This window comes from Cupressus sempervirens, chromosome 11 (genome assembly GCF_028749045.1).
Source record: "Cupressus sempervirens isolate cs-2001-9-10 chromosome 11, ASM2874904v1, whole genome shotgun sequence".
NCBI lineage: Eukaryota > Viridiplantae > Streptophyta > Pinopsida > Cupressales > Cupressaceae > Cupressus > Cupressus sempervirens.
In genome coordinates, this window is record NC_143128.1 from 703,716,703 (window position 1) to 703,741,883 (window position 25,181).

Sequence of the window (25,181 nt, forward strand, 5' to 3'; positions counted from 1 at the left end):
AGGATTCAGAATATCGAAGAAAAATACATTTAAAACTATGTTGATGCAACTTTTTTTTCCCTTAGGAATTAAATCATAGCAAGTGGACCCAAAAAATTTAAGATATTGAATAGAAAGAGGATAACCAAACCATACTTCATATGGAATTTCTTGCTGAAGTGTAGATGATGGAGATCTATTACAAAGATATACTACAATTCTTGCTACTTCAACCCAAAAATATAGTTTGATTCCTTTAAAATACAACATTGCAATTTGATTCCTTTAAACTACAACATTGCTCTAACCATATTCATGATGACTCTATTCATTCATTCAACAACTCCATTTTATTAAGGAGTACCTAGTATAGTTAGATGATGTTGAATCACATGTTAATGTAGATAATCTTCAAATACTAAAGAAGTAAATTCTCCACCATTGTCTATTTGAAGATTACCAATTTTAGATTGAGCTTGATTTTCAATCATAACATGAAACCTTTTAAAAGTTTCAAAAGATTTTAATTTTTTCTTGCAAGAAATAAATCCATGTCATGTAACTATAATCATCAATGAACAATATAAAAAATTGAGATCTTCCTAGAAAAGTTACTAGTAAATTACCACACAAACCAAAATGAATAAGCTACAATTTTCTTTGTTCTCTCCAAGTGGACGAAGGGAAAGAACATGTATGTTTCTTAGCAAGAATACATGCTTTGCATTTTTCATTTGATTTAGGCAAAATAGGCAAGAAATCAACACCATTCTTTTTCATAATATGAATTTTATCATAACAAATATGCCCAAATCTAACATGCCATGACATAGTAGTATATAAACAACCTTCCTCAGTAAGATATGCAAAAAATTTAGATGGAGCACAAGTTCCATTTAATTTTAATAATCTTCCATCCTCACATCCAGTCAATACAACTTCATTATTAAATTTCTTTCTGATAGCAACTTGGCAATCTTTTAATAGAGTAAAGTGTCCTTTTTGTCCAATCAATATTAGTGATAATATATTACATTTTAATTGAGGAATAAATAAAACATCATGAATCTCAAAATCTAGAAGATTAGGACACTTAAACTGAATTGTTCGCTTTCCAATAGGTTTGAGAATTGACTTATCTACTAAGTAAATTGAACCATAATAAATTTTATGAAATTCTTTAAAGTAACACATCAAAATGTCATATGTTGTGTGGCTCTAGTATCTAAAATCCAATTACCATACCATGAGGAATTAGATGCACATTCTGAAACAAATAGAACATATTGATCTTCATCACTATCACAACAAAACTAAGCTACTCTTGAACTTTTATCACATGAAGGTGTATCATCATTATGAACTTTGATTTTATCTTTGTGTTTAAAATAATTTTCTTAAAAAAATTCTATCGTATCCCAAGAGAGTTTGCATTCATGGGCTTCATGACTACCTTTTCTACCACATCTTTTATAGTGTAAAATTTGTCTATCATTTTGACTATCACATTTTTCCATTGACCTCTACCTTTCCCTCTAACATTATAACCACCTCTTGAAGAAGTTTTATTTGGAGGTTTCTCTTGATCAGCAAGACAAAAATTTTCATTTGTATTATCTAGTTTTCTTCCAAATGATTTCTCACGCTTTGCTAACTTTTCAACAAATAAATTAAAAGTAATAGTTTTTAATTGGTTGCTTGTTTCAAGAGATTCTAAATATGTGGAATGTGTTGGAAGAAGTGCTTTAATAAAAGTTATGAGATACATATCAACTTTCCCACCTACAACACCAACATCTTGTTTTATGGCTCTAATTTCTAAAGCTAGATTCATGACATCACCATTTTTTAATTGAAGATTGAATAGTTCTAATTGCAACTAAATCAATTCTAACTCTAAATGAGAATCAATTTATTTTTTCAATTTATGAATGTCATCTCAAGAAAGTGTGAATCCTTGTATATGTTGATACACTTCTCCATTAGCAGAAGCCCTTACCACGATTAAAGCTTTTGAATTTTTATATAGCCATATTTCTTTTTCTTTAGCATCAATTGATTCTATAGGTTGAGTACTACAATCACACATTTTGGTCCACAAATCATTAAAAATAAGTGTATTTTCTACTTTTCTATTCCATTCTATCCAATTATCTTTTCTAAACAATGTTTCCCCAATCAATAAAACAATAGACTGCATTGTAAATTCAAAAACAAAACACATTTGCATAGATTGCAAATTTAAATAATTGCTGAAATTTTCTTGCCAAAATTTAGTAAAGAAATCAAGTTTTAGATATCTTTAAAAATTGATTGCAGCTGAATCAATTTTTTTTCTGTGTAAAAATGCTCCAATCTTCAGAAGCTTTGTGCATAGATTTGTTCCAATGCTCTGATATCACTATTGGCCCAAGATTTGAAAAAGTATAAATAATTAGAATCTAGAATATATTTATTATTTCCCTTGAAATTAAATACTATTGTAGAACAATAAATGAAATTTATAAAGTAGATGGCAATAATAATCATGAACTGTTATACAAAACTGCCAAAACAAAAAATTAATAGCAAACCTAAAGTAAAATAAAAGAAAACCTAATCTAATATTTAGTATTTAGAAATTGTAAAGATTAGTGATTAACAGACTTAACAGTAACTAGTTTCAAACTATACATAGTAACCACATGTATTTTCTTGGAACAAGTAGCACATATTGAACAAGATCACCTATGCACAAATATGAAAGATAGAATACTTTTAAAAAATGAAGATCATAGCATGCTTGAGAAATCTTGAGATTATTAGTGTGGTTTCATTCCTTTACACCCATGTTCAAATGTTACGAGTAGTTTTGAGGGAAAATCATGGGAATTCGGGAACACACTATGCTAAATGTTCTCTGAAAAAAACACAAATATAATCAATAAAGTATCAAATAAATAACATTTTCAGCTTCTAAAAATATAAAGGAAATTGCAAATTACATAAATTGATGGATCCAATTGTTTTCCTATCATATCAAATCTAATAATAGTCAATACAATGGCATTGTACACATTCAATGTTGTAATATCTCACTTTTCCATGGAGATTTCTTCTACATAATTAGAATATATATTACTCTTCTAAGAAAAATTAAGGGCAACATAATTGTTGGGCATTGTAATTTGTTCCTCATAACATTTGTTAGTAGGTACAAATAGGGATCCACCTACTATTAGTGAGGCCATTTAATGGAGAACAATCATACAAACAAAGACTAATTTAAGTTGTTGAAGTAGGTGTCGATCTCATGCTATTGTTGAAATTTTGTGAAGATCCTAGTGAAGAACTTAGAGCACATTGCTATTTATATTCATGAGGATTACAACCTAGATATTCCACAATTTCTTGCCAATCTATGTTGAGAACTTCATCAAAGGCAAGAAAACTAGATTGATTCCTTTGTTGAGGACCACTTCTCAAAATATCCTGAGTAGTTTGAGAATTCTAATCCATTTTTTGAAATTGTTCAGCACATTGTAGACTACTTAAAGAAGAAGAATTCACCTATGGCTTCTAAAATTGTTGTTGGGAACTATTAATAACATTGTGAGTGGTTTGGGGATTCTAATCAATTTCTTTAAAAAAATTTGCACCACACACAACAACACTATGAAGATTTTCTGAAGAAGAAGGATTCACCAGTTGCTGCCATAATCGTTGTGGGCAAGTAATTTCTGTAGACACCTAAAAACCTTTAGAAAATAAAGTATTTTTATTTTCTGAAAAAGTCCTGATGACATCATCATTTATTAATTAATTAATTATTTAATTAATTAATTAATTTTTATGCCATTAAATCCCTTTATCTTAATTAAAAATATTTAATTAAGGAATCCCTCCCAAAAATGTTTAAATCTTATTTAAACATTATTTCCTTATTTATTAATTATTTAATTAATAAATTGACCAAAAATCCTAAAATAAATAAAGAAAACTTGGCCAATTTCCTTATGACCAATAACCTCTTCCAAAATCTTCTAATCCTTCTTTAATTTCGATTAAAGGCTAATCTCATCATTTCCTACCCCTAACCCCAACTCAAAATATTTAATTAAAATTAAATATTAATCCTCATGTTTATTAAAAATATTTTAATAAATATCTCCTCAACCCAAACCCTTGAAATAAATAAAACTTTATTTATTTCATAAAATCCTCATCCTAAGAAGTTCTAGACTCTTCTAAAAAGTCTTCATCCTCATCCTAGGAAATTATAGACTATTCTAGAAAGTCTTTATCCTCATCCAAAATCTAGACTCTTCTAGAAAATGTCTTTAAACCTAATCCTAATCCCCTCCTAACCTTGTCACATTCCCTAAACATGGGTTAAAACTTACTAACCCAAGCCAAAGTTAACAAATATCTCCTCCTTCACCCACCCTCATTAAATGCCATCCACTTGCCTATCCCTAAGCTAATCCTAAACCATCCTAATCCATCCTCTAATCATTTGCACAAGCCTAAACAAGCTTAAAACTTTCCTAATCAAGTCAAAGTCGAAATTGCTCTCATCACCCTCAAAATATCTCAACCATAAAACTTTATGAAGTCCACTAGGTCATAAATGACTCTTACAAGCCCTTTTATTGCTCTTACAAGTCATTATGAGGGTCTTTATGAAGATTTTATCCCTTGAGCCTCCTTTGTTGACTCATCCTTCCCCTTTCCTCCATCCTCTCACCATGTGACATGTGTCACTCTTTGATTGGTTGTAAGGAAGCACAATCCATGTGCTCTCCTCTCATGCAATCTGAGCCTTCCATAAGCTTTTTTCCATCCTTGCATCTTAGCCCTCAATCCCTCAAGCCTCTTGCCTATAAATTGGATCCTTCCCCTTTACAAAATAACACAATCCATGAAGTAAAGTCATAATGCCATTTTGAGAAGCCATTTTACATCCAAACCATACACTCACATCCAAATTCCAACTCCATTTGAAGCCCTTTTTGAAGCATAAGCTTGAGCATACATCCTATCTATTTAGACAAAGCTACTCAACAAGAGAACTTCTCATTGAGAGAGCCCATTAATGGCTCATATTCTCAATTGAGAGCTCATCTTAGTCTATCTTGAAGTTTATGAATTTTGTTTAGTTTGTAGAAGCTTTATTTAAATTTGGTTTCTATTAGCATACTAACATTGCTCATATACATTTTGGCACGCCCGATGGGACCCCGCATGGGTCATCTTCATTAGCTTTTTTAGTCAAAGTTTTGTATTTTATTTGCTGATTTTGGCTAATTTTTCTTGTTTTTGTGATTGGTAGGATTGTATAAATTGGTTTTGTAGGTCCACATGAGCATGAAGAAGACAAAGGAACTCATAATCTATCTCATAGTGTTTGCAGATTTTTCAAGCTTATAGGTGGACAAAGAACTTGAAATTCTTCTTCCTCTTCTTGTCTATATTCTTCTTATTCCATCTACTTCTTCTTCTTCTTCTTGTGGGAGATCTTGGCCATTTTTTTTTTAAGGAAGCAAAATCATACACACTTCTTTTTAGTGCTTAAAATGAGCCCCCAAATCATACTTAAATCCATTAAAAAATTAAAAATTTGCAAAAAAGAAAAAAATCTTTTAACAAGTGAAACTAAACCAATCTAATCATTTGCATCCTTGCAACATCAAGGTTTTAGATGCATTCATGCAAAATTAGGAACACTTCATTTTTGGGAATTTAAAAAGAACTTCAAGTTTCCATTTCAAAAGGTTCAAAATCAACACTAAGTGCACACTAAAGTTCTTTTAAAAAAATCTCATGAAAACTAAGAGTCCTAAATGGTTGCCAAAAATTGTCCTAAAAGCTTTGTTATTTGTTCCAAACAAATTTCTTGTTGCAAAATCTTGAATGTTTCGTAGGTTTTTCATGCATCAAAACAATCTAGGAATATCTTTTTTGGGCTTAAAATATGCAAACTAGAACACAAAATCTTGAATGAAAACCAAAGTCCAAAGAGTCATTTTCACTTTTGAGTCCAAAAACAATCTTGAATGATCTAAGGTTAAAACAAAGCACTTCAAAGTTCTTAAAACAACACACAAAATCTCAATCTTGAATGCTCAAAGGAAAAAACTTGAATGTTTAATCACTTATCTTTGAATGCATGTTGCTAAACACACTCTTGAATGCCATGGATTAAAATCAAATTTTCCTTGAATGCACATTAATCTCGCTCACACTTCATTTGGGCATAAAAACTGGACAAATCTTGACGTGGAGGGCCTTCGGGCGTGCGTTTGGTAATCGAGTTTCACACATCTTTGTTTTGAGCTTAAAATAAACTCACACTCAATCTTGAATGCCTAAAAATCAATGAACATCACATGGTTTTGATGCATTTTCAATGGCGCTTGCATTTCTTATGTTGACGATCTCTCAACTTTCATTATGCTAATGACGTTGTCAAATTGGAATGAACATTGTATGCCATAATCACAAGTGTCTTCAATCATAGCTTACAAAATTTAAATCATCAATTGGAATGAACGCGTGTCTTTTAAAGCCCAAGATCATGTATGTGGTCTTGTTTTACACTTTTTAGGAGGCCTGCTTGGGGATTTCATCACCCCTTGGGATGACCTCAACTCCAGCATTCCGGCGGAGTATAAAGATCGGGAGGTGAATCCAAAGACACCTCTCTTGGGATCAAAATTTTGTCACTCGGGCTAAGCCTCAAGGAACTTTATACCCTTGAGAAGTGAAAGAGGAGAAGTGGGTTACCACTCCTCTTGGCTGTGTGACATCTTTTTGGTTTCATCTACGGATTTGGGCCTCACGTACCTTGTGTATATCGAGGACTCCCTAGCTATAACAAATTTCATCCTTGTAGAAAGCTTCCTAGGATGTTGGTGTATTTGACGTGCTTGCTCCAAAATTTTGTCTGCTTGTTTGTTCATAGCTTTTGAATGAATGTTTTCCAACTTTGGTCAAAATCCCAGAAAAGTAGAAATCTCCCAGCTCAAGGCATACTTAGCGTAGTCACTGCCTTATCAGAAAATTATCCAAGCTCCCCCGCTGCAATCGAATCTATCCAGTTCTTTGCCTTAGAACGATCCCAAATCCAAAGTCCATCCAAATCATCCCCCTAGCCAGCTAGCAACCCAATCCAAAATAACCCAAGCCTTTAAAGAGTTGTTGTCACTTTGCCAAAATTTTCTATCCAATCAATCTATCCTACCAATCAACCAATCTCACCAAGGTTATCCCTCTGACAGAGCATTGTCTAGGGTAATCTAGCTTTGTCACTTGCATCCCTCATCACCTTGAGCTAAAGGTTGGGATCCACAAGTGGTCAATCTCATGTCATGCCCATAGGATCATTAGTCTATCCTCAAGTTGACACAGCCACCACCAAATCTAGCACATAGGAAAGAAAAACTCTCACCTTTTGACAACATGCCCTTGAAGTCTTCCATCCACAGGAAAGCCAAAAATCTCCAGCCAATCCTCCTTAGGTCTGTCATGCAGCTTTGACTCTCCCTAGGAAATCTTTCATTAGCCAATCCAAAATCTGTGCTTAATCCAAATCCAACCATGAGCTTCCGTGTTCATCCATATGCAAGACCCCATCCCCATCAAACTCATCATCAAAGCATGAAGTACCAATCCTATCATGATGTGTTTGGTCGCATTGTCCTTGCTCCCGCCACCTCCTATTCCAATGATGATAAAAATCTTGTTGACTATGACGGGTATATTGAAAGCCTTAGAAACATTCCCCCAAGCATCCCCCAAAATCCAAGAGTTATTCCAAACTATCTAGTCATGCCATCCGATATTCTAGCTTCCCCTCCATCACCCCATCAACCAAGCTTCCAATCTTCCACCTCCATCACACTAGCTATTCCTGTCAATCCACCTCCACCTTTGACACATGAGTCTCCAAGGAATCTCCTAGAGGAAATATAATAAAAGTTGCCTCCAACAGTCAATAAGCCATGGCATCTAATCCAACCATGTGAAGTAGTCAGTGATGAAGCTTCCCCATCTATAATATCACCTCCATCTCCCATAGCTATCATCCCCATACCATCCATCAAATTGCTTAAAATCCTTCCACTTCCTGCAAGCATCAAAATCCCACCACCTGTCAAATCCCTCCAAATCCTATCCACATCGCCTCCAAGCATTTCCCAAATCTCTTGTAATGACCCTTATGCATCCATCTTCTACTCACCCATCTCCACTACTGAATCTCCCATCTATCCATCCGCTGCCTTTGAAGAATCCATCCCTTCACCTCCTATTGCACCATCCACTCCAAACCAATCCTATCAAAATCCTGCCCAAAAGCATGTTGACATCCCCCAAAGCATAAATGAAGATATAATCGTACCATGTCTTCCATCCATAGTGCAGTCACCATCTCCTCCATCTCCAAAACCTCAAGCCATATCTCCTCCACTACAAGATATCTTGTCATCCCACCAGCTACATCAAGATCCTATCCTTCCATCTCCCTCGCTCCATGCTTCCATCTTACCACCTATCCAAGCTATTCCACCATCTATAATCTACCCTCTTGGTTCACTTACATTCATCCACGGTGGCCCTCTCTTAGCAGAAGAATTAAGAACAGTATCTCCCCATTGCAATACACCTAATAAATCACTTCTACCATTTTCTGCAAGCAAAAAGTTTCCTCAGCTTGTTCAAATGCTCAATCGATGGCATTATCAAGGTCAAGGTTTAGGACCACAAGAGCAAGGAATCAGAGAGCCTATTATTGCACAAAAAAATGTAGGATTTCATGGTCTTGGATATGTCTCCAAAGGCTCACCATCTAAAGGTGTTGGTACACCATACCCCCAAACCAAGCCTATCTCCAAGCCCACCATGCCAACCTCCCATCACTCCTTCAAGAAATCTTATGTCATCCCCCCTCCACCATCTTTGAAACCCAAAACAACCTACCATATCCCCCCTTCATCTGCTAAATCCATTTTGGGTCCCTATGTCCCAAAATCTACCATCCTCCATTCTCCTATCAGCCATCATAAAAATCCTATTCCATCCATTTCTATGCAAGATCAAAAAAGGCACATATCAAGGCACATCATCCATCATCATCCCCCTACATGCTCTTTCATATCCTCTCCATCTCACAAAGCTTCTCCTAACCATCTTCCCAAAGCTTACCACAGCAATGTGAATGCCAACTTCAAAATGCATAAAGCTAAAAATCCACATCCTAGGCAATCATATGTCTATTCTAAAATACATACTCCAAAAAGGCAAAATCCAATCAAAGAATGCAAAACAATGCAAAATCCTATGAAAAGAAAATCCAAAACCATGTGGATCCCCAAGAAAAAAGTTGAAACCCAATGCATAATGGCATCCACCATTGCTAATCCCCCATCTAGTGACTCATGTCCCCCATCTCCTAACTCCATCTTGGGTGCCTATATCCCCAAGCACACTTCCACAAATCCTCCATCACGCCCGCATCTACCATCTATCCCCCATATGCTCTTTTCACACTCGTTCCAACATGTGCCAGTGTTGCTCTTGCAAGCATCCCCATCTCATGCTCCTTTCCAGCATTTTCATCCCTCCATCTCTTACCATCAATCCCATCTAATCCAATCTATTGCATAAATCACACATCCGGTGTACCAACAGCTAGCAACAAAATTGAACATTCCAACAGCCAATGAAAAATCCCAAAAAAGCCAAAATAGTTGAAGAAAGCCAAAATCATTCTAGCTAAGTCCAAAGTCAAAAAAGAAAAAAAAGAAAAAGAAAAAAAAAGCGTCCACTGGTGAAAACTTGGCAATTCAAGCACCTTGGACAAGTACCATGATGAAAACTTGGCAAACAAGCATCATGTGTAATCTAGCCATCCCCAGCTTAGCCTATTATCCTCATGCTTTTGGTCACATCTTGCCATCCAGCTCCATCTTCCAATTTATCCACCTATCTTTCATCGTCCAGCTTTTATCTATCACTATCCACCTATCTTTCATCCTCCAGCTTTTATCTATCACTATCCTCTTATCTTCTGCAACCTCACCCCACCATCCTAGTTATCATCCATCTCCCTAGCACCTTCAGCTTTTCTATCCTAGCTTCAATCCTATCACATCCATCATAAGACCTCCTTCCACATGTTATCTTCTAATTGGGGGCACTATATTCCTTGGAGATCTTGTCTTGTCCATCCTCCCTTGTCATTGGTATCTAGCTCTAGGCTATCCTCATGCAAACCCAATGTCATCTCTTTATATCCATCATAATCCTTGCTATCTACCATCCTATCCAGCCATCTCATCCTGCTCCCCTATCTATCCTTGGTCACAAAATCTCTCATCATCATTGGATGCATCCTACCAAATCCATATCTTTCGCTATCACCCCACCCTTAGCTTTCACATCTTGCACAACATCGAACCATCCCGCTATCCTATCATCCTGAGCTTTTGCCTGCTTGTAACTATCTTGGTCCATTAGCTTGTACCATATCTTGATTAGTTCACTTGTAAATATCTTGGTCTGTCAGCTTGTATATCCTCTTTAGCTTAGTACCATTGCATCTATCCAGCATTCGTGTCAGTTCATCCTTGATCAGCATCTTGCACCCATTGCACATCTTGGTTAGCTATTCCAATGCATCCTTTAGCTAGATTTCTTGTCACCAAAGTGTTATCTTTATTAGTTCAGCTTGCCAGACGCATCACTCATCCAAATCCACCAGCTTCGGTGCTCTCCGATAGGTCCTTGCAGGATATAGCTTTCCTCATGTCTGATCTTGGTCCGTTAGTACCTTGTCCTACCCATCTCGTTGGCAAACAGTTCTCTTTTGGATTTTCGCTTTCTTTTGATTTGGGATCTTCCCTTTTGGGTCTTGAAATATCTTTTCCAAACAATCTCCTTGTTCCCTCCTCAAGGTTGCCATGATCTTCCATATCATGGTATGCTATGAATGGGGCAATCTGAGCGTAAGGTCTTGATCAAGTCTTTCTTTTGTTTTTCTTTTCTGCTTGTGGGTTACCTAGTGTCGGTTCCGCACTGCTTCCTCTGGGATTCATGTGTGATGCTCGGGCAACCCTTACGTGTTTGTTTTGAGTTAGTTTGTCAGTCCTCTGGACAGTTGGTGAATAGGCCTTGATGTTCTTGGTAACCTTGGCAATTAACCAATAGTCCTATAGCAAATCTAGTGCTCAACTACATGGTGGTACTTCTCTTTGAAGTATCCCCTCGCTCAAAAAGCTTCAATGGTTTTCCTTCATCTCCATTATCCCCCATCCATATCCAGCATCCATCTCTCCTACCCTAGCTTATGCATCAGTATCTCTTTGAATCACTCATCACTCTTAGCTTTAGGGATCCACAATCCTAGTCTTAGGGATCCACCAATCCAAATCAATCCACCAAGCCTCATCTTTCGAGATCCACAATCCTAGTCCTAGGGATCTCTAAAACCCATCTTCCACCAATCTGACTCTTTGAAATCCTGTTGCATCAGCTTTATAATCCCCTCATCCATCTCCCTATCCTGGATTCCTTTTTATAGCGCTTTGCTCATTCATCCTCCACCTTCCCTAAAGTCTTAAGCTTGCTTCCTCTTGTGCATCTGATTCTGCTTTATCATTCTCCCATAGTGAGAGTTTGAGCTAATTTAACCCCTTCTCTTTGCCAATCTGAGTCTCCTTGCTCATCTCAGATTCTTGTACTTTTCAAGAAGCCATCGAGCCTCGCTTTCTCTCCTCGCTACCTTCTTGAGGGGGCAACTCACAGTTTATTCTCTCCTCTTCTGCTCTAGCCTTGGGCATCTTATTTTCTTATCTTTGATGCCATGCCACTTGCGGCATCACATCAAAGAGGGGCAAAATGTAGACACCTAAAAACCTTTAGAAAATAAAGTATTTTTATTTTCTGAAAAAGTCCTGATGACATCATCATTTATTAATTAATTAATTAATTTTTATGCCATTAAATCCCTTTATCTTAATTAAAAATATTTAATTAAGGAATCCCTCCCAAAAATGTTTAAATCTTATTTAAACATTATTTCCTTATTTATTAATTATTTAATTAATAAATTGACCAAAAATCCTAAAATAAATAAAAAATTTATTTTTTGCCCAAAACTCTGCCAATTTTCTTATGACCAATAACCTCTTCCAAAATCTTCTAATCCTTCTTTAATTTCGATTAAAGGCTAATCTCATCATTTCCTACCCCTAACCCCAACTCAAAATATTTAATTAAAATTAAATATTAATCCTCATGTTTATTAAAAATATTTTAATAAATATCTCCTCAACCCAAACCCTTGAAATAAATAAAACTTTATTTATTTCATAAAATCCTCATCCTAAGAAGTTCTAGACTCTTCTAGAAAGTCTTCATCCTCATCCTAGGAAATTCTAGACTATTCTAGAAAGTCTTTATCCTCATCCAAAATCTAGACTCTTCTAGAAGATGTCTTTAAACCTAATCCTAATCCCCTCCTAACCTTGTCACATTCCCTAAACATGGGTTAAAACTTACTAACCCAAGCCAAAGTTAACAAATATCTCCTCCTTCACCCACCCTCATTAAATGCCATCCACTTGCCTATCCCTAAGCTAATCCTAAAGCATCCTAATCCATCCTCTAATCATTTGCACAAGCCTAAACAAGCTTAAAAATTTCCTAATCAAGTCCAAGTCGAAATTGCTCTCATCACCCTCAAAATATCTCAACCATAAAACTTTATGAAGTCCACTAGGTCATAAATGACTCTTACAAGCCCTTTTATTGCTCTTACAAGTCATTATGAGGGTCTTTATGAAGATTTTATCCCTTGAGCCTCCTTTGTTGACTCATCCTTCCCCTTTCCTCCATCCTCTCACCATGTGACATGTGTCACTCTTTGATTGGTTGTAAGGAAGTACAATCCATGTGCTCTCCTCTCATGCAATCTGAGCCTTCCATAAGCTTTTTTCCATCCTTGCATCTTAGCCCTCAATCCCTCAAGCCTCTTGCCTATAAATTGGATCCTTCCCCTTTAGAAAATAACACAATCCATGAAGTAAAGTCATAATGCCATTTTGAGAAGCCATTTTACATCCAAACCATACACTCACATCCAAATTCCAACTCCATTTGAAGCCCTTTTTGAAGCATAAGCTTGAGCATACATCCTATCTATTTAGACAAAGCTACTCAACAAGAGAGCTTCTCATTGAGAGAGCCCATTAATGGCTCATATTCTCAATTGAGAGCTCATCTTAGTCTATCTTGAAGTTTATGAATTTTGTTTAGTTTGTAGAAGCTTTATTTAAATTTGGTTTCTATTAGCATACTAACATTGCTCATATACAATTTCCTTAGTCGATATGAATGGGAAATTTTGATCCATTTGTTGAAATTGTTCCTCACTAGGCAAACAAGACTCCAAAGCTTGCCTAAAGAAGAAGAATTCACTAGTGGATGCTAATTTTTTTTTGAGAAAATAACAAAATCTTTTTGAGTAATTTGGGAATCATAAAAAGGTTCTTGAAAATGTTGTGCTCTATGAAGATTAGATTGAGAAGAATTCACCATTTTTTGCTGAAATTTTGGAGAGGAATTAGTTAAAGTTTGATCCTTTTGGCAAAGTTGTCCTGCTTTGCATTGACAAACAATACGCAGACACCATGAAGAAGAACTCAAAAAGTTATGATCGACTTATTGTTGAACATGATGAGAACTATCCACTTATTGATAAACATGATGAGAACTATCCTTGAATTTCAAATTATTTGAAGATTCAAGAGGAACAAAATGTTGCATGTCATGATTGAATTGTTCTTATATTTTAACAAATAATTGGAGACAAGATTGTGATCCTTAAGATTTTCTTCTTCCATAGCTAATTTTGGCAGTTGAAATCCCAGTGTAATAGGTATAAGAACAACAAGATAAAATGAATTAGCATCTCTACAAATTTTAGGTCCTCCACCAAAAAAAGCTAGCTCTAAATTTTGAAACTTAGATCACTAGGCCATCCCTGCATGCAAAACAAATCAGAAAGAAGAATCATATATTTTGTTCTAAATTTTTAGTTTATTTTAATCTATGCATTTTTAGGAAGCAAATAAAGGTTTTTTGTACAAATGGCCTTAACACTACTTCAAGATCTTAGATTCCCTTTGAATTTGAAGAAATGGTTAAAAATATATATATAGAAATTGAGGTGATATATTTGATATGAAGTTTGTATCTTTCTCTATCTAGAATGTACACTATTAATTATCAAAAATATTTAAAATTACCTATAAATGCACTTGAAAACTCTCATTTTTCTCCATTTGCATGCTGATAAGGAAAAGGAAATAGAAGTTGCAGGTTGAAACCAACATAGCTTCTTCCTCCAACTTTAGGTCTTCAAAATTGAAAATAAGAAAGAAATAAGATTGCATTTAACAATAATTTAAATAATAAAAATAAACAAAAAATACCAAAGCATACCTCTTAGCTACTTGGACTGGCAAATGTAGCAAAATAATTTTCTTTGTATGAAGATTTGAGGTGGCCTAATATTTCTCTTGAAGTGTTTTTATTCAAAATCATAGTTGAATTCATCAATTCATTGATGTTTTCATTATCAAAACAAAGAAAATATTGGTCATATACCCTAGACTTCATTTTGTGCCAAATCGATAAATAAAATTTAGACAAAATTAATATGAATAGTTACTCCATTGCATGCAAGTCCAAGAGAAAATATATTACAATGTACAAATTTTATCAAAAGAGAGTACTAGCTTTGATGCACTTGCCTGATTTATGACCATTGTTATGTCTTACAAGAGCTCGAGTCATCGAAAAGAATGCGGGACGAAATTTGTATTTGCTTTGCTTAACCCAATTTTGCTAGCATGCCATTTTCTTTCAAATTTGCTCTACTCACCTTGTGATTTCACTTGTTGAGAATGAGATTACCCTACTTCAACATGGATTTAAATAACACCATATTATCTATGTAGTGTAATGTACTTCACTCCACTGCATCTCTATTTTAAGTAGCTTAATTTTCATTTTTATTTTATTCTTGGCTTTTTCATTAAATTGAAGGAATATTTTAAAATAACTACAATACCATTTTTGTTTAACCAAATTTTTAAATCTAATTATATCTCATTCTAATAATAAAATTACTTAAAAATATTATTTCAATTATATTTAATTAAATACTGATATGCTAATGTTTAACAATTTTTGTTTGGATGCCAAATTTTACTAATAATTTTTTAAATATATTTTTTTTTTATTTACATAAATTAATAATAAAATTAATATAATATTATATAAATAATTTAAAAAGCTATTTAAGGAATTATAGTGTAATGTGAAATTCAAATTTAAATATATTGTCATATTAGTTTCAAAAATCATATAATTGTTTTATTATTATAGATAATTAGTATAAGGTTAAATTATTGATTATTGATTTTTTATTATTGTTAAGATTAATTATTATTATTATGTGTTAATGGAAAACTAGACATAAATTATAAAAAACATTATTGTCCTATTTTAATTATTTAATTTGACATTTGTATTATTTAAAAAATATACATTTGATTTAATTTTATAATATGTAAGAAAATATTTATTAAATTAGAAATTAATAGTGGAATGAAATTTTCCATAAAATGATCTATTTATTTTAGCCAAATTAAAATAAATAAAATAAAATTGTGAAATCAAGCATTTAATAATATACATTTGTAGTATTAAAAGATTATTAATACTTATCATTAGAGGATTTCAATACTTTTTAAAATTATTAAAATTATTGGAGGATTTCAAGACCCTATTACAAATCATGGGAGGGATTTAAAATGTTGGACCTAGCTAGTTATGGTGAATAGTGTGCCATGTTACGAATCATGTGAGGGATGTTGGACCACTACCAACAATCCCCCTCCCAACACCACTTGTCATACCTACTAGATTTAAACCTGTGATGAAGCTCTGATACCAATTATTAGAAAGGCCAATGTTGTCATTGCAAAAAGATCAACCTATCAATTCCCGACACAACCAATAGTATTACAGAACCAAAGGAGGTTGTTAATCCATGTCGCAAATCCTATGAGGGTTGTTGGCCCACTACTAACATTAAGGAGTAGCATGTGTTGTATACATTACATGCAAGGGTCCAAAAAAACTGTTAATAACACAAATCAATAGGAATCATGGAATAGTAAGAAACAAAATGTAGTTCATTTTAGAGTTTCTGGACATGTTCCTTATTCATTAAGACCATTAGAATTGAAAATAATAAAAGCGCAAAATGCATTTTTATGTATTTAGTAGAGAATCAAAATCTTATAAATTATGAAGAAGAAGATTCATGGGATGAAAATAACAAAAAAAAAATTGCTAGGAGTAGCACCAATATTTTAAAGGTAAGATAAATCAAAGGAACAAGATACTCAAACACCACCTAGTACTCTATAAGGTACATTGTGCAAGGAGTGCCATCTTATCATTTGGAAAATTCTACTCCATATTCAAATTTAAGTGATGAATCAAAATATACATCCACAAGACCAAGGAGTAGAGGTAATAAAATATGAATCTTCAAAGACGTGTATATGATTAAGAAGAAAAGAATGTAGACATGTTATCAAATTTTTCTTAATTTTCTTGTATCCTTTATATTTGGAGAAGAAGTTTTAAAGAGCAAAAATGGATCAAGAAAATAAATGAAGAGATTGACTATTGAAAGAAATTAAACATGGAAACTAATAGATCTGCCTAAAGAAAAAGAATGTATGTGACTCAAATGGGTCTATAAAGCCAAATATGATGCTGAAGGTAAAACTTTTAAGCATAAAGCTAGGCTAGTCACTACAATATTTCACAAAAATATGGGATTGATTATAATGAAACATTTTATCTAGTTGATAGACTTGATATAGTTTGAACTATTTTACCAATAACCACACATAATAATTGGAGAGTGTATCAAATGTATGTAAATTAAAAAAAATTGATTGATTTTCTTGAAGAAGAAGTTTATGTTAAACAACCATCTAGTTATCTTGACCTTTGCAAACTTCATGTTTAGAACGAAGTATATATTTTGTAATATTTATTAACGATTGTAATAGGAAAATTTCAATATAATTTCTCTAAAAAATAGTCATAATCTTTTGAAAAACTCAAGGACTTTGTACCTTTGGTCAAAAAATAATGTGGTCTATGCATTGAGGCATTGCAATATGATAGAGATGGGGTTATTCTACCTCTCCAAAAGTGCAGTCAATAGTGCTATGTGATTTTTCCAGTGAGGCCACTTATTGACATGGTCAATCTAAAGAGATGGACATGTCTCCAATCTATATATATATGTAAGTCTCTATGGTAGCTCCATGTTCACTAGACAATACTTCCACAATCTAAAAAATAAGTGTAGCCTCTTGACACATAAAAAACTCAATTGTTAGTCCTTGCTCTTAGTTTTAGACCCTCCTAGTTAGGGACATCATAGGCACCCCTCATCTTGCGATATAGGGCATCTTGTGTTAATCTCATTTTGGTTTTGACAAAGTAGTGACAAAACACTTAAATTATTACTTAATAGAACTCAGTATGTGTTGAGTAAGTAGTGTATGTTGAGAAATTTACACAGTTACTGTCGAGAACCAATATCTGCCAAGTCACTCAAGTACCAAGAAAGTCATATATGAAGAGTAAAATAGTGAATGCCAAGTAATTCAAGAACCAAGTTACAACATTAATGATATAGTAAATGTCAAGTGTCAGAGCTTTCAAGTGTTGAGTAAATAGCTTTTGGCATAGTTGTTTGTAATGACACAAACTCCTATGTACCATTTTTGGGCTGACTTAAGGATTGTTTTACAATTCTAGAAGATTTATACAAAGGTATATTGATAATCCCTATATAGTGCATAAAACCAATCAGATGAAGGGATGTTCTAAGTGACAAAATGGATGAATCACAATCATTAATTCCTACCTTACCCTATCTCACCAAAGTCTTCATAAGGAGGGAAAAATCTTAAGAATTTGTAATATGTGGATGACAAGAGAAGGTCAAATGCTAAATGTAGAGAGAAAATTCATGCTGAATATGGAGTTTATGATAGAGATATGAATTGCTGAATCAATTAGAGAGAACATGGTAGAGAAGTTAAATGAAAGAAGAGATACATCTGATAAGGAGGATCAAGTACACATCAAGAAAGAGAAGATTTGATATGTAGCAAAGAGGTGCTAACTAAAGGATAAATGTTAAAACATTACAACAGGTGAATCAGTGAAAATCTCTTAACAAAGTAGCCTTGATAGGTTTCAAGTCTTAACAAACTTTTGTGTAAATCTCTTAACCAAGTGCTTGTTTTATTGTAAGTTTAAGTCCTCTAACAAGACACACTTTTAGCAAGGTATTGAAATTCTTTAACAAGGTAAGATTTAAAAATCTTTGTAGACCTCTCACAGGGTATATTATAGTTTATGATCAAACAATTGTAACCTTAATTGGATACACTTTACAACTACACTAGTTAAAATTTGTGGGTGTCATCCCCACTCTAGTTTTACCTTTTAATTAGAGGGTTTCTAGGTAAAAAAATTATTGTGTTATTTCATATTTGTTTCATTGTATGGATGAACATGTATAGCTAACTATTTTAGTTTGCATGATAAATTGTGAGATGGATGTGTGCTAAATGTTTTATACTTAAATTTTTGAAGTATTGATTCACCCCCCTTCCTCTTAGAGTTTACCTTCCCATTGTTAATTCCAAAAATTGGTATTAGAGCCTTGTTCTCTAAAAATGTAAATTTTAAAGCTTTGAGAAAAGATCTTTAAGAAGGAAGTCTACAAGTTTGAAAAGAGTAATGAAAATTGGAAGATTAAAATTCAGTTTTCTCTACAACAACTCATAGAAGAAAGAGATGAACTACAATATTCATTGAAGACAAGGAAATATATAGCTATTGAGAAAAATGACACTCATTACCATGAGGAAGACACTATAAGATTGTTTAATAATGGGTACTCAAGTGAGTTTGATTTAGTAGTTGTAGATCTAGTGGAGAAGAATGGTGCCCTAACTAAGGAGGTCATAAATCTTAAGATAGAAGAAGAATTCCAATCAGTATTACTATATGAGGTGACTAGGCATAAAAAGAAAGTTGAGGAAGACAAGGTTATGATTTAAGATGATGAAAGAAAACTAAGAAACAAACTTGAAGAGAAGACATCAAAGGTGCAAAGGATTTCTAGAATGAAACTATATATAATAAATCAATTAATGATTGCCAATCATGAATTGAATGGAAAGGACATTGAGATAGCAACCCTAAAGTTGCAGAATGAACAACTAAGAAATGAACAAAGAAAAGAAAAGGAATTTGCTGAAATTTTTGTAAGAAATCGAGCGAAATGAAAACTAATAAAACAATCCAAGGGAGCTTAATGTGAAGAATATTACCATAAACCAAATGAGCTTCATGATGAATCAACAAGAATGGAGTCAAGAGATTTTGAAAGGGGAAAACAAAGAAAACCCCTTGTGTAATATTATGAATGGAAGACAAAAGCCCTAAGAAAGGAGAGAGAAAGAAGGTGGAGAAAATAGCTCATTACAATAACATCAAGATGATGTGTGGAAGAAGAATTAGAGAGGCATCTCTTTTATAGAGATGAGAAAGGAGTTGCATGTGTAACTCCCATTTCTATGAATGCCACCATTCATAATAAGTGTGTGCAAAGTGTCAATATCCTCTTAAGGAGGAATAAACTACTTTCCATAATACAGGAATTACAAAAAAGTGTTATCCTCACATGTAGACTAGAGGACAGGAAAATAACATGTCCTTCACATGTGTACTAAAGGATAAAATACATAAGGGATACCTTAGTTTATCCCATTTAATAAATAAATACAACCAAGGAAAGATTACTACTTCTAACAATTTTCAACAAACCCAATAAAGCCATCAAATACTTTGAAGGACTAATGAGATCTCTGAGATTTAACAATTATACTATTGCATTAGGATATACCAACACTAAAGAAGGGAATCATATAAAAGTGGTGAACAAAGAAATAACAAAGGTAATAACTACAAACCCACTTGTCATAATTATGGGAAGTTAGGTCATACAAAAAAATTTTGTAGGAGAAACAATGGAAATAATAACCACAAGTAGAAATTCAAGAGTTATTGTCAGAAGTGCAATAAGAAAGGACAATAGGCACATCAATGCAGGACCAAGACCTTAAGCACACAAATATTTGAAGGATATTGCTTGTTGGAAATATAAGAACAGTAACTGAGAGGCAAGGGGTGAATTAGTTACCACAAAAATAAATTTTAGATCTCTTAGATGTCATTATGAAATGGAAACAGATAACTAAATATTGTTGAAGCTGGGTAAACACACAGAATGTTGTAACTTGGTAGTAATAGGATTAGCTTGGTAAATGATTAACACATAGATCATTAGATGTTATCTTTGTTGGCATTATATTGTATTTTTCATTAGTGACAACACTTACTCAAATCTGAATGATTATTGAGTTCATCACTTAGTCTACAGTGTATACTGAGCATTCAGTGGTTACCTTGTATGTTCATCACTTAAGTAGTTCATACTAAGCATTCCTAAAGCTATCGAGTGAGTGTGCAGTTAAGCAAGTTCATACTAAGAATTCATGAAGCTACTGAGTCAGTGTGTAGCCCAACAGTATCTACTGAGCATATAGTGTTCACCATGCTTCATAGTGTTTACCAAGTGATAGAAGCCCAGTGTTTACCAAGTAATGAAAGTGTAGTGTTTACTGAGTGAAATCAAGGTAAACGAAAGATTCAATTTTTACCAAGAGATACTATATCTACCGAGTCTCCAATGGTTACCGATTTTAGAAATATGTCAAGTGATTAATATGGACTAAGCCTTCACTTCTACCAAGTGCATAATGATGCCGAGTCATTCAATGGATGCCGAGTATCAAAAGGTCACTGAGTTAGTTCAGTGAACCCATGTTATTTACTGTTTGGCCAACTCAGTAATATTTTGTTCACTTGTGTCTTGGCCAAACTTGCAATTGTAATTATTGGAATGGTATATATGTAATTTATTATATCATTTACAATGCGTGCATGTGAGTATCAAGACAGACATGTAATGCTTTGAGAAGAATGAAAGAGAATTAGCAGTAGAGTAGAGTATTCAACAAGGTCTACAAGGAGCAGTAAAGATTCATCAGTCACAAGAGGTGAGCTATGCTTCAAGGATCTAATTAGCAATCAAGTTGTAAGTAGATCCACTTTTTCATCCTAATAGGTGAATCAATTTTGTAAATCCTTTAGTAGGGTAGACTTAACAGTCTTTGTATAAATCTCCTAATAGAGTGCATACTTCACTGTATGTTTGTAAATCCTCTAACAAGGTGAACCTAGCAGTCCTTTGTGCTCCTAACAGGGCAGATCACTAGAAGTGGTCAATGTAAGCCTTAACAGGGCAACTTCATACTATAGTAACAAAGTTTTGTGGGTATCATCCCCACCCCAGTTTTACTTTCTATTTGGAAGGTTTCTAGGTTACCAAATCACTATGTACATGTGTTATGGATGTTTGATTTCTCATATATGTAGTAGATTAGATAAATAAATGGTGAATAGTATATATGGTTAAAACTGCTGAATTTTTTAGATTTTTGAAGTTACAAATTCACCCCTCCCCTCTTAGTAACCTATCACATCTTGAATATTTCCAACAATTGGTATCAGAGCATTGTGGTTCCCAGGATAAAGTTTAACAGCTTGAGCAAAGATCAAGGACAATGGAGATATTCAAACTTGATAAAGCTATTGAAAATGAAAAGCTAGATTTGGGAATGGCCATGGCTCAACTCAAAGAAGCGAAGGAGCATCTTTCTCAATCCCTAAAGAGAAGGAAGGAACTTGCAAGAGAAATGAGTGACCATCAGTATGTTGAAGAAAATATTGAAGACATTTTACCATCAAGCAGTTCAGATCAAGCTAATGAGGTAATCAAATAACTTCTAGCAAAGAATGACTCTCTATAGGAAGAAGTAAGAAAGCTTATAAGAGAACAAGAAATCCAATCAATCAGGCTATGTGAAGTTTTGGAATAGAAAAAGAAGGTAACTGAAGACTTAGAGAAAAGAAATAATCAATCCAATCAGCATGAAGATCTTGTGGATCAACTATCTAATGCGAATGAAGAAATTATGAATCTGAGATCTGAAAATGAAAGCCTAAGGAATGATTTAATCACTGAAAGACAAATCAATGAAAGCTTACAAAGTGACTTGAGATCTAAAAGACAAATCAATGAAAGTTTGGAAAATGACTTAATCACTAGAAAGCAAGTAAATGAAATAATGATGAAATCTCAAGTAGACATGACTCAATTAAAACAACAAATTGAGCAGAATCTTCATAGACAAAAAGGTAAATGATGGGGACACAACCCAAGAATAGAATAGACACAACAGAAAGGGGAAAATTATATTAACTGAGAAAATAAGCTAGTACAAATAGTATAGAGAAAATAACTTTAAAACATGCCCTAAGGCTTACAATAGCATAAATCTGGAGATAATTTCTCCTTTTAGTACCTCCTCTCAAACTCCACTCCGAATTGCCTTTTACAATGCCAAAAATCTTGTTAAATAGACCCCAAAGGGGTAAAGACTAGGAGTACATTCTAGAAAGTGCTAGTAGGCATCCACCGACCAAATAGAAGGTTCTAGGATCTGCGTTAGAAGTTCGTGCAAATCTAGAAGAATCCAGAAATGGTAACCGAACTTTTGGGAGGCATAACTTTTGAACCGTAGCTCTGATTGACGAACCGTTTACATTTACAGAAAGCTCTCAAAATTCTCTAGAGCCCTATGGACTAGCTTTTCTCATCCCCCTTTTTTTGGCCCTTTTAAAGATCATTTAATGCCCCTAAACTAACTTTGAAGCATTCTTAGGAGGTCTCCAAAACTCGAAAAACTACAATAACTTTCAAACCGTGGGGCCTTTTGACCTGATTCTTTTTCTGGAATGCTCTAAATCACAATTACATTCATTTGGCCAATTCACACCTTCTAGGTTACCAAAATGATGGCCAAATTGCATGCTCCTATTTTTTCAAGATTTTCTAGCACACTGATAGTTGAACTGTGAGAGTTGGAACCTTTATTTGACCCAAATGGGTGTACAAAAATAAAAACACATGAAACATAAACTAAGTCTAAGTATATTTTTTTGGGTGACACAGGATTGCCCTTATACCTCTAGATGCTCTTGCATCAGACACCCAAGGTAGATTGAAAAGTGACCTTGTCACTTTATGAATGGTAGAGGAAATCCCAAATGGGAAACCTCAGCTGCTGAAATCCAAGTTGAGTCCTTAATTGATTGTCCTTTACACTTCACCAAATACTCTTCATACTGCCTATTTCTAGTACTCCTACCCAACGATGATCTAGAATGTCTTCTATCTCCTCCTTCCTAGAAGCAGGAATCGGACATGGCTCTAACACCAGCTCCTCATCTACACCATCATCATGATACTTTGTTAAATATACAATGTTGAAAATGGGAGAAATCTGAATACCATCTGGTAGCTCCACTTCATATGCATTTCCTGAGTCATGTTTCTTCAAAATTTTGTAAGGGCCAAATTTCTTCATTTTTAGCTTGTTGTAAGTACTGGCTGGAAATTTTTCTTTTCGTAAGCGCACCATGACTAAATCTCTTACTTGGAATTCCTTATGTCTTCTCCTTTGATCTGCCCTAGCTTTATACTCTTGATTCATCTTGGTAATGTGTGCTTGAACCTCCTCATGTAGATGCTTGATATGTTTAGCAAATTCCTCAGCTTTAGCACTTGTCCTCTCCCCTTGTTCTATCTTCCTCAGCTCTGGTGTAGTCCTTGGGCTACTCCCATATACAATTTGGAATGGTGATTTTCTAGTACTCCTATTTATAGAGTTATTATAAGCAAACTCTGCCTATGGTAGAATCAAATCCCATCCCTTGGGCTTATCCCCAACTAAACATCTCAGCAAATTGCCCAGACTTTTGTTTACCACTTCTATTTGGCCATCAGTTTGTGGGTGATGCATGGAACTGAATTTCAAGTTGGTTCTTAAATTTTTCTACAATATCCTCCAGAAATACCCCACAAATTTAGTATCTCTATCAGAAACTATGCTCCTTGGAAGACCATGTAGTCTTACCACCTCTTTGAAAAACAAGTCTGCAATATGGATAGCATGATGAGTTTTGTGGCATGGAATGAAATGTCCCATTTTGGAGAACCTATCGACCACCATGAATACTAAGTCATTACCCCTTTGTATCCTTGGCAATCCAAGAACAAAATCCATACTTATGTCCTCCCATGGCCTTGATGGAATAGGAAATGGCTGATATAGGCCAGTATTGTGACCAAACCCCTTGGAAACTTGACAAACTTGGCAACTCTGTACAAACTTCTTCACATCCTGTGAAATTTGAGGCCAAAAATAATGTTCTCTAAGAATGGAAATGGTCTTATCTTGACCAAAATATCTTGCCATCCCTCCACTATGTTTTTCCTTAATCAGATTTTCCCTCATGGAACTTCTTGGAATGCACAATTGACTACCCTTGAACAACATGCCATCCTAAATCAAATAGTCTAACCACTTCGTTCTATCTACAGCCACAGGTTCTTTACAAGCTTTCCATGCTTTAGAAAAATCAAGATCCTCAGGGTACGAATTCTTGAGTTCATCAAACCCAACTACTTCAACTTGCATTGCTGTAAGCAACAACTGTCTCCTACTTAGTGCATCTGCAACCCTGTTAGATTTTCCACTTCTATGGTTCAACACAAATGTATAACTTTGCAAGAACTCTACCCACTTCATATGCCTCTAATTCAATTTACCTTGGCTATTTAGGTACTGTAATTCCTGATGATCAGTATACAAAAGAAATTCTATTGGCAATAAATAATGCCTCCATTTCTTTAAAGCCTAAACTATTGCATAGAACTCTTGATCATAAACAAAATACTTCTTCTTTGCATCATTCAATTTTTCACTAAAATATGCAATAGGCTTACCTTACCTTCTTCTTGAGCAATTCAAAATTTCTCACAGCTGCTACAGTCCATTTGAACTCTTTTATATCCC